We start from the raw sequence: 12,081 nt of genomic DNA, 5'->3' as shown, positions 1-12,081 counted from the left end.
GCTACCTTTCCTCGACGTCCTCATTCACAAAGTAGACAACAACCTAAGATTTCAAGTTTATCGGAAACCCACCAATAAAAATGATCTCACACACTTCTATTCCAGTCAAGATACCAAGACCAAAAGAGGCATCATCATCGGGTTTTTCCTAAGAGCATACCGAATTTGTAGTCCTGAGTTTCTTGACGAGGAATGTACTTACATTCACCAAACATTCACTGAGTTACAATTTCCTTCTTTTTTCATCAAAGACTGCAAGAAAAGAGCTCTTCAGATCATCAATTCTCCACGCATCAACACCGCTCCCAACAAAGTTATAATTCTTCCCAACAGCCAGGTTGCACTAAACGTCTCAAAAGTACTTTCACAAGCTAACACCAGAGTCGCCATCGCTTCTACCACTTCAATAAAGGATCTAACCAGGACAAAACCCAAGCACCACGAACCAGTCAATGCAGGAGTTTACACTATACCCTGTGGAGGCTGTGACAAGATCTACGTAGGTGAAACAGCAAGAAACCTCGACACCCGCCTCAATGAACACATATACGCATGTAGGAACGACAACTTAAACAACGCCTGTGTACAACACCGAAATTCCACCAATCATCTTATGAAATTCAGAGACGCCCAATTAGTGATAAAAGAAACTAATTTCCGCACACGCAAATGCCTTGAATCAGCACTGATCGCTGTTTCGAATACAATTAAACAAAACAACGGCAGCTTCACCATCTCCGAAGTCTTAGCAAGAATCCTCCTGAAAACAGTAAACCCTGCCATCACATAGTCTCTCCTGTTATACTACACAAAGCACAGAGAGTGAACACTGAAACAACCTGCCTCATTCCAGTTTATATTTGTCCAACCTATTTTTATGTTACCCAAGTAATAGCTTTTATATCCTTTTACTCATGTACGAATTAATTGCTTTTGTCACTACCACTACTACTACTACTACTACCACTAGTGAACATCGGAATGGTACCTCACTAGTATTCACCTCACTCTGAGCCTTTATATACCCTCTGTGTCCATGTATTGTTTGTAATGGCTTGATAAAGCTCTTGGAGAGCGAAACGTTGCCACAATAAATGTCACATTAGTTGAACACGATACTTGCTGTAAGTAAATGTATGAAGCTGTGGAGGCTTGATCCTCCTTCCGCTGGTCGCAACACAAACGCAACACACACACACACACACATATATATATATATATGTGTGTGTGTGTGTGTGTGTGTGTGTGTGTGTGTGTGTGTGTGCAATAAGATTACAGTAAACAGGTGTTATCAGAATATGCAAAAATAACCACTGTGAAAGGATAGTGAAATTCCAAGCGCTTTCACAGTGGTTGTTTTGCATATATATATGTATAAATAAATAAATAAATAAATAAATATATATATGTCGTGCCGAATAGGCAGAACTTGCGATCTTGGCTTAAATAGCAACGCTCATCTTGCCATATAGGACAAGTGAAAATTTGTGTATGCAATAATTTCGCCAAAATCATTCTGAACCTAACGAAAAAAATATATTTGATTGTTTTATTTAGTACTAAATTATTGTAAACGTATTTAAAATATATTTAGTTGGGTTAGGCTAAAATAAATTGATCTTGTTATAATAAGGTTAGGTAAGTTTTCTAAGATTCTTTTGGTGCAAAATTAAATTTTTTTACATTAACATTAATGAAAAAAATATATCTTTAAACGTATAAGAGAAAATTTCAGAAATGACTTAATTTTAAATGAGTTCTTCCTAACTGACCAGTTTTATATATTCGGCACGACATATATATATATATATATATATATATATATATATATATATATATATATATATTATGTAGGAATCTCTAACAAGTGTGACAAAATGCAAAAAAAAAAAAAAAACCCACAGAAGTTGTGTTGCAGTCAACACATCATCAGGAGCTTGCATAGCAAGCGTCTCTTGGAACGAATCTAAGATTTCTTACTCATTTCTGCAACTTTGCAAGCTAAAGATAAAGATTGTAGCACGAAAGGCCTAGAGTTATTCAACTCCCCCTGTGTTTTTTTACACACACACACATATATATATATATATATATATATATATATATATATATATATATATATATATATATATATATATATATATATATATATATATATTATCAACAATTCTAAAGCCGGTTCCACTATATTTGAAACCCGTTTAAAAATTATAATTTTATATTCGCCATGAGTCCTGTTTATATATATGCAGATTTACATAGTTTAAAAAAGACGCGTGAGCAAACACTAGGATATACTTATTCGAAAACGTTTCGGTCCTGGGACCTTGATCATTTCTAACCAAGGTCCCAAGACCGAAATGTTTTCATAGTGTCCTAGTGTTTTTTGCTCACGTGTTTACATAACATGACACCAGATCTGACTGTCAGCCACCAATATTTATTTCGAAAGATTGACTCTTCAGTGTGTATTTACCGAGATAAACATCTCTCGTTTTATAAATGTACACATCTCGTTGTATATACGTATATCGGTGAATATACTATGAAATATATACATCTTGGTGTAAATACACTGTCCCCTCATATAATTACATTTACGATGGTGTGATAATTATTATTTTTTTCTTATTAGAGGGCTGGAGGGTATTAGTTGTCGTACATGAATGGTATACAATACCGACAAGTGGAAAATTTGAGACGTGTAACATCTGGGTATCGTTATTGTAGACGTTTCGCCATCCAGTGGCTTTATCAATACAAATTCAAGGACGTAATTGGAAGACAGTAGAACTATATACAAAAGATGAGGTGATCAGTCCCTCAGGCTTGGGGTTGCCTTTACTGATAAAGCCACTGGTTGGCTCTATCAATAAAGATGTTGCAGAGGTCTTAATTGTGAACAAGTGCCACCTTGCTCCCGAGTTGGCACTGGTAAATCAGCAAACAGCCAAATATATGACTTATTAACATCCTAAGACCATGTAAGAGTCCTGTTTTGGAGTCTTTGGCCGCAATGGTCTTTGGGGTACGACAATTTCAGACCCGTGTTGTTACGCATTTTATTATTATTATTATTATTATTATTATTATTATTATTATCGTAAGTGGTGAGGTGGGTACTTTGAGGCGTGGGACGGTATTAAAGTTGTGTTGGTCCTCAATAGTCATGGCCTCGCCTCCTTCACGACCTCTGAGACGCGTAATTTAGGTGAATCGAGGCGCTAAATGGCTGCAAAAATTATGTCCTCGTTTGCGTGTTTGTCTCTCGTGAGTTTATGTTGAGTGTTTGTTTTTTTACACGCCGTAATTGAATTTATAAGCGAAGAGGTATGTACCACAGTCGAAAGTTACAGGCGAAGAGGTACGTGTTGTAGTTGAATTTACAGGTTAAGAGGTAGGTACCGTAGTTGAATTTACAGGTTAAGAAGTGGGTACCGTAGTTGAATTTACAGGTTAAGAGGTACCGTAGTTGAATTTACAGGCTAAGAGGTAGGTACCGTAGTTGAATTTGTAGGTTAAGAAGTGGGTAACGTAGTGGAATTTACAGGCTAAGAAGTAGGTACCGTAGTCGAATTTACAGGCTAAGAAGCAGGTACCGTAGTCGAATTTAAAGGCTAAGAGCTACCTACAGTAGTTAAATACACAGGTTAATAGCTACGTACCGTAGTTGAAAGTGCAGACTAAGAGCTGTTTTCCTACGTCATGTTATTGTGTCAGGTTACTTAAAAATTAAGAGCTGTTATGCCATTAGCTCATTTGCATCCTAAGAGCTTTTTATTATATCTCATCTCATTTACAAGTTAAGAGCTGCTTTCCTATCTCATCTCACTTCTCAGAGCTGCCTCATTTACCAGCTACAACAGTGGACTAACACAGACTCTTCACGTCCTCCAACTTATATATAGAACGTTGGGATAAAGTATACCACGGGCGGGGATAGAACCCGCGAGTTCTATCCCCACCCGTGGTATGGTTTGTTTGCAATCGTGTCATTACGATTTAGTGAGTCGAGTAACGTTGGGATACAAACACTTTAGGGAGACGTTGCCAGACGTAGGTCACCCATTTATGTTATTTATTGGTAGCTAACTCTCATAGATACGCTAATTTAACCTAGCGTAATTTAATTTAATATAAGTTAGCCTTTGTAAAGCTAACATAACTCATGAAAAAACTGCCGCTTGTGGAAAAATAGACACGTGGCAGGCTGTGTGGAAACTATCTTTCAGTAGAACGTTCGTTTTAGCACGACGTTCCCAAGGTGTATATATTTATGTATATATTTAATTCTGGGGAAACAGGATCAGTGTGTGTGTATGTACTCTCCTACTTGTGGTTGCAGGGGTCGATTCACAGCTCCTAGTGCCGCCTCTTTGCTGGTCAGTACTAGGTCCACTCCCTGCTCCATGAGCTTTGTCATACCTCTTCTTAAAGCTGTGTGTATGTGTGTGTACTCACCTATTTGTGGTTTCTGGAGTCGATTCACAGCTCGTGTGTGTGTGTACTCGTACGTACTAGCCACCTGTGAGTAGAGTCATCATATCACAGTAATTGTGAGTCAGAGAACAGCTGTGAGAGATGTTATTAGTGGTGAGAGATAAGTGTGCCAAGCACAACACTAACAACCACTAACTGACCATTACTGATTCACTCTCTTCAGGATGGGCAAGCCTTCATCATTATTCTCTCTCTCTCTCTCTCTCTCTCTCTCTCTCTCTCTCTCTCTCTCTCTCTCTCTCTCTCCAGTGTTGACAGTTGAAAGCCTATCACACACAAACCGAATCGGAGAATAGTGTGTATAAAACTGACCAGAAGGCGCCTGCCCATACCATATGTTACATCAACCTTTTTCCTAGACACATTAGCGTTGAAAATTTGAAGCCGATCGGGTGAGGCCTTCTCGAGTTACAGACGAAAACTTAGAAGGAAGAAAATAAATAATTATGATAATAATAATAATAGTCTTTATTTCTACAAGCCTACAGGCCTAGCTGACATCAATGACATACTACTATATAGAAAGCTACTTATTATGCTGAGCATTTCGGGCAAATTAAGTTAATTTTGTCCCGAGGATGCGACCCACACCAGTCGACTAACACCCAGGTACCTACTTACTGCTAGGCGAACAGGGACAGCAGGTGTAAAGTGACTAACACCCAGGTACCTACTTACTGCTAGGCGAACAGGGACAGCAGGTGTAAAGTGACTAACACCCAGGTACCTACTTACTGCTAGGCAAACATAGACAGTAGGTGTAAAGTGACTAACACCCAGGTACCTACTTACTGCTAGGTGAACAGGGACAGCAGGTGTAAAGTGACTAACACCCAGGTACCTACTTACTTCTAGGTGAACAGGGACAGCAGGTGTCCTAATGTTTCTCTTCAGTGATAATCTTTAAAGTTCCCACACCAACCCCACCCACGTCCAAACTCCCACCCCACACACCCACTCCCGCCTGCTCCCATCCACTCCCATTGTTGATGTCTGCCGGCCGAGGTGACGCGAATAAAACTCCCTGAACCTTCCCAGTTTTTTTTCCACTCTCTAAAAAGTAAGAAAAAAAAATTCCCTCACGATTCATTAAGAATTTTTTCAAGAAATATTCTCAAACAGAGAGAGAGAGAGAGAGAGAGAGAGAGAATATATTTATCCTAACTTTGTTTCCCTGTAACGTGTGTACGACTGTGTATATGGTACAGAATGTGTATGATGACTAAACTATGTTTATGGTGGGTACAGAATGTGTATGAGTGTATATGATGGCCAGAGAATGTGTATGAGTGTATATGATAGGTGTAGAATGTGTATGAATATATGGTTGGTACAGAATGTTTATGACGTCTGAAGGTGTATGAGTGTATATATAAGTATAGGATGTGTGTGTGTATATGGTGGGTACAGAATGTGTATGAGTGTATATGATGGGTGTTGAATGTGTATGAGTGTGTATATGCTGATTATAGTATGTATATGTGTGTACATAGTGAGTATAGAATGAATACGAGTGTATAGAATGTATATAGTAGATATATAAATTACATGATGTATATTAGAGACCTGGATGAGTATGAGAGTATATTTTGGGTATAGAATGTAAGAGAATATAGGTCAAGTACAGAGTGTAAATGAGTAGATAGTTTGTATGGAGTGTGTATGAATGTGTATAGGTTAGCTATGTATATATTATGGATATTACTCAGAGTTTTCATAAAGGCGATTATAATGATTATTATAAGTCAATTATACGTCTTAAGTAGGTGGGGGAGGGAAGGGGAAAACAGGGGGGAGAGAGGGAGAGGAGAGAGGGAGGGGAAGAGGGAGAACAGGTAAGGGATAAGAAGGAAGCAAAGAGAGGGGGGGGGTGGAGTGGGAGAGGGGAAGAAGTTAGAATCTAGGGAAAAACGGAGAGGGAGGAGGGGAAAAAAAAGTCAGATTGTTGTTATCATAGTAGCAGTGATTGTGGTAATCGTGGTAGCAGTGATTGTGGTAATTACGGTAGCAGTGCTTGTAATCGTGGTAGCAGTGATTGTGGTAATCATGGTAGCAATGATTGGTAATTACAGTAGCAGTGATTGTGGTAATTACGGTAGCAGTGCTTGTGGTAATCGTGGTAGCAGTGATTGTGGTAATCATGGTAGCAATGATTGTGGTAATTACAGTAGCAGTGATTGTGGTAATCGTGGTAGCAGTGACTGGTAATCATGGCAGCAGTGATTGTGGTAATTATGGTAGCAGTGACTGTAGTAATCATATTAACAGTGATTGTGGTAATCACGGTAGCAGTAATTGTGATAATCATGGTAGCAGTGATTCTGGTAATCATGGTAGCAGTGATTGTGGCAATCACGGTAGTAGTGATTGTGGCTATCACGGTAGCAGTGATTGTGGCTAAATTAGGGCAGGAGAAAGGGTACACTGAATTAGGGCAGGACTAATCATCCACAAGAAGGTAATCTACATAGGGACGGGCCTCGCCTTACACATGACACACGACATACGTCACATGACACGACATACGTCACACGACACATGACACACGACATACGTCACACGACACATGACACACGACATACGTCACACGACACATGACACAAGACATGCCTCATAGCGACATTTTTCCTATGCATACTGAATGAGGTCAAGCTTGTTGGATATTGTTGTCAGGGTAATGAGTGGATACAACTGTATAATGCTTTCTGTTTCCAGCGCTGCAGCGGTACAGCTGGATGTTAAGCTTATGTCACGAGGTAAAGCTGGCTGTTAAGCTTATGTCACGAGGTAAAGCCGGCTGTTAAGCTTATGTCACGAGGTAAAGCTGGATGTTAAGCTTATGTCACGAGGTAAAGCCGGCTGTTAAGCTTATGTCATGAGGTAAAGCCGGCTGTTAAGCTTATGTCACGAGGTAAAGCTGGCTGTTAAGTTTATGTCACGAGGTAAAGCTGGCTGTTAAGCTTATGTCACGAAGTAAAGTTGTCTGTTAAGCTTATGTCACGCTGTAAAGCTGGCTGTTAAGTTCCCGTCTCGAGGTTAAACTAGCTGTTAAGCTTCTGTCACGTGGTAAAGCTGACTGTTACGCTTATGTCACGCGTTAAAGCTGACTGCTGTGTATGACAGTGTCCCGCGCTGCACTGGATATTGTTTGACCGTGCTATCGCGTGAAGAGTGGCACCACTGGTGCCGGGGGCATTCACAGTGGCACCCACAGGGTAGCATTACCCCGTATCCGAGGCTGTGCCACCGGGGGCGGGGCGGGGGGGGGCTACAGACCAGTGACAAGGCTCTCACGGGAGGTTTTTAGTGCTGCTTAGGGACTCTTACGTTCTCGGAACTTGTACTCTTTATTTTTCCCCTCGGATTGGGCCTTTTTTCCCCTCGGATTGGGCCTTTTTTTCCCCTCGGATTGGGCCTTTTTCCCCTTGGATTGGGCCTTTTTTCCCCTCGGATTGGCACTTGATTGCCTTCCATTCCTCAGGCGATGTGTGAAACCTACGAGTTTAGCGCATCCAAACAATAATAATAAAAACAATAATAATAGAAATACTATTACTATTACTACTACTACTAATAATAATAATAATGACGATGATAATAATAGTAACAATAATAATAACGATAATAATAATGGGCTGTGAAATTCCTGAATTTCACTGAGGAAAATCAAAGTGAATGCTGTTTGTACTGGAAGAATGAAAGCCGTGAAGACAGGCTCTGCAGCCTTCACCTGGGACAACCTTTCGCTCCACGTAGATTGTTTTTACACGCAGAGAAACGTTGTTTTCCCACACAAAAAATGCAACAGTGTGTGTGTGTGTGTATGTGTGTGTGTGTTTACCTGGAGAGAGTTCCGGGGGTCAACGCCCCCGAGGCCTGGTCTGTGACCAGGCCTCCTGGTGGATTAGAGCCTGATCAACCAGGCTGTTATTGCTGGCTGCACGCAAACCAACGTACGAGCCACAGCCCGGCTGATCAGGAACTGACTTTAGGTGCTTGTCCAGTGCCAGCTTGAAGACTGCCAGGGGTCTGTTGGTAATCCCCCTTATGTGTGTTGGGAGGCAGTTGAACAGTCTCGAGCCCCTGACACTTATTGTATAGTCTCTTAACGTGCTAGTGACACCCCTGCTTTTCATTGGGGGGATGGTGCATCGTCTGCCAAGTCTTTTGCTTTCGTAGTGAGTGATTTTCGTGTGCAAGTTCGGTACTAGTCCCTCTAGGATTTTCCAGGTGTATATAATCATGTATCTCTCCCTCCTGCGTTCCAGGGAATACAGGTTTAGGAACCTCAAGCGCTCCCAATAATTGAGGTGTTTTATCTCCGTTATGCGCGCCGTGAAGGTTCTCTGTACATTTTCTATTTCAGCAATTTCACCTGCCTTGAAAGGTGCTGTTAGTGTGCAGCAATATTCCAGCCTAGATAGAACAAGTGACCTGAAGAGTGTCATCATGGGCTTGGCCTCCCTAGTTTTGAAGGTTCTCATTATCCATCCTGTCATTTTTCTAGCAGCTGCGATTGATACAATGTTATGGTCCTTGAAGGTGAGATCCTCCGACATGATCACTCCCAGGTCTTTGACGTTGATTTTTCGCTCTATTTTGTGTGTGTATTTTCTCACCATTGTCGTGAGGTTATTTGGACGGTGGTTGAGATAGAGGTCAGGTTAGGTAAGGTTCGTCAGGAAACAGGACGCGGGTCGTAGTCATATGGTGATCTGCAGATGGAACTTTTAGTCATCTGCCCGAGGCCTTCCATTGGCTTACCCCTCCACCCCTTTGAAAATTATGGTTATTATTATAAATATTAGATGATTTTTTGGGTTGAGCGAGACTGGAGGAACTGTAATAATGTATTTAGTTAAAATTTGAGGGCACCGGAAGCCTGGTCACTGACCGGGACACTGGGGGCGTTGACCCCTCCCCCCGAAATGTACTATTAACTCAGACTAGGCCTCATGACCCACCACACAGATGTTTCGTACTCATTGCAAGACAGTCCTAACACTAGCAGGAAAGTACTCGCCGATTTGCTTTTGCGAAGGGTCGAGACCTAGCTCCTGGCTCCACCTATTAGACCTGTGTTATCCACTGGACTATGCCGGAGGGCGAGTTGCTCACAGTCGTGTCCTTACGATTTCGCTTCTCTCCATAAAGGTGCAGGCATTGTACTTTCCTCTTTAAAAGTACAGGCACTGTACTTCCCTCTTTAAAAGTACAGGCACTGTACTTCCCTTTTAGTAAGTGCAAGGACTGTATTTGTCTCAAAGTTCAGGCACTGTATTTTCCTCCGAAACTCACGTCCGGCCAACCGGCTTTCCTGAATCCCTTCTGATAACTCTGACAGCACGTCAAAGCTCCAAAATCACTTGTCTCCACTCACACATCTTTCACTCACTATCCCCGTGATACCTTCAGTTATATTGCAGTTTTATTTGACTGTGTTTATACTCTTTCGTGTGTGTGTGTGTGTGTGTTGGCTGAGGGGGTAACTAGAGGTGAATGTCCTGTGAGTAAACACCTGCACATCATCACCAGTTATCCAGTACACATGTTAATGCTAGTACACCCTCTCCAGTACAGGTGTTAAAAGTAGCTACCTCTGTCTCTCTCTCTCTCTGTCTCTCTCTCTTTATTATTATTATTATAATTCTTTCACAATCTTCACACTGTTGCTATCTCGTCTTAGTGGCAGCGCTACCCAACCATCACAGTCTTGCAGTGCCATCATACTGGCCGGGAAGTAAACAAATGACGGGTCAGTCTGAATGTGTATCACAGGTGATGCGAGAACGGGCTACTGAACGGCCCATCTTTATATAAAAAAAGAATGAACGTGATGTTTGATTTTCCCCCTCCTCCCCCCCCTCCTCCTCCTCCTCCTCCTCCTTCTCCTCCTTCTCCTCCTCCTCCTCCTTTTCCTCCTCCTCCTCCTCCTCCTCCTCCTCCTCCTCCTCCTCCTCCTCGAGGCAGGAAATAACAAGAGTGTGGTGAGCCACAGAAGCAAGACCTCTAACAAGGTGTGAATATTTGTGCTCAGAAATTCATGACATTCCCAGCATGGTGCTCGACCCTTCTTTAATGCATGTTCAGTAATATATATATATATATATATATATATATATATATATATATATATATATATATATATATATATATATATAATGTGTGTGTGTGTGTAGTATTATAACCACGAACGAGTGTTGTTATTGATATCACAGTACGCAAAATAACCACTGTTAATGTGAGAAATCACGAAATTGCTTGGAAATTCACCATTTTTTTGACTGGTTATTTTGCATGTAAAATACATGCATCAAGCCATCACCTGACGCTACATCAATCAGTGAATTAACCAGGGTTACCCAGACAAAAAATAGAGTGAAGCCTATACATTTTTTCCGCACAATGGCTCCGTATCTCTTCAATGCTTATAAGCTAAAATTTATGGAATAATCTTAAAAATACTTTTATTGACAGTTGCTTAAATTTGGTCATTGGTTGCTAGGGCATATTGATGTAGTCGTATGCTAATAAATAATATATGTAGGTTTAGCCTAGGATAACCCAATAAATTCAAAGTGTGATGTAGTTATGTTGTATATTGTGCTCCTGCCGGGTAAATTGATGCTGGTGAGGAGCTCGTGATTAAAGGAATTGGAGCTAGCTTTTCCCCTTCCTCCGATCAAGCCTTATAGCCCCATTTTTAATTAATTAATAATAACAATAATAAAATAAAATAATAATAAGAACAGCAATAATAATAATAGTAATAATAATAATAGTAATAATAATAATAATAATAATCCAATTGAATCCCCATTTTCTGTAGAATCAATAGGAGTGCGTCAGCTGGCCTAGCAGTCCCAGGGTGGTTGGTGGTCACCCTTGTTTACTTGAGATAATTGCCTCGTTAGTTTGGCCTTGTGTAATTGTTTTAATGAGCGAAGGCCTGCAACAGCACCCTAACCACACAACCACAGATAATGATGTCGTACTTCGCTGAGCAGTTGAAATTTTGTGGCAGGCGGCGGCAGACAGATTTATCTATGAAAGCGACAAAAAATAATGGAATGTGCAGCAGTATCGGTGTACTAATTCTTTTATATGGGTGTGAGCCATGGGTTTTAAACGTTACAGCGAGGAGGTTGGAGGCAGTGAAGATGTTTTGTTAGAGAATGTTATGCAGAGAATTTGGAGAGATAGGACGGTGTGGGGTTACTAGAAGAATTATTCAAGAGGTAGGAGGTAGGCGAGGTGATTTGGCCATTTAGAAAGGGTGGAGCAGAATAGGATCACAAAGAGGTTGTATAAATCAGGGAGGATGGTTTCTAAGTGTTAGAGGCTTGAACATCCAGCAGGCGTGAATGGATGATGAATAATTATAGGGTTTGTCGTGCTGTTAGAGTGTGAATTAAAAGATAAAATTTATGACAGGGTTAAGGGAAAGCGGTTAGCCGGACTTGAATCCTGGAGGTGGTAAGTACAGTGCCTGGACTCCGAGGGAAGGGTGGGGATGTTGCTGTTTGTGAGGTACCCAGGCAGGAGGATCCAGACTGATGACTGTAACAATATAGTGATTTT

The 12,081-nt window shown here is 40.9% G+C and overlaps 1 protein-coding gene across 1 annotated transcript in view; it reads left to right on the top strand.

Annotated features, from left to right (window-relative positions):
* LOC128702441 (serine-rich adhesin for platelets) overlaps positions 1-12,081 on the top strand; it is a 405,069-nt gene that overhangs the window by 28,436 nt on the left and 364,552 nt on the right. The window lies entirely within an intron of this gene.

The sequence above is a fragment of the Cherax quadricarinatus genome, chromosome 80 (genome assembly GCF_038502225.1).
Source record: "Cherax quadricarinatus isolate ZL_2023a chromosome 80, ASM3850222v1, whole genome shotgun sequence".
Taxonomy (NCBI): domain Eukaryota; kingdom Metazoa; phylum Arthropoda; class Malacostraca; order Decapoda; family Parastacidae; genus Cherax; species Cherax quadricarinatus.
The sequence above is the reverse complement of the archived record's forward strand: the minus strand, read 5'-3'. Positions and strand labels throughout refer to the sequence as shown.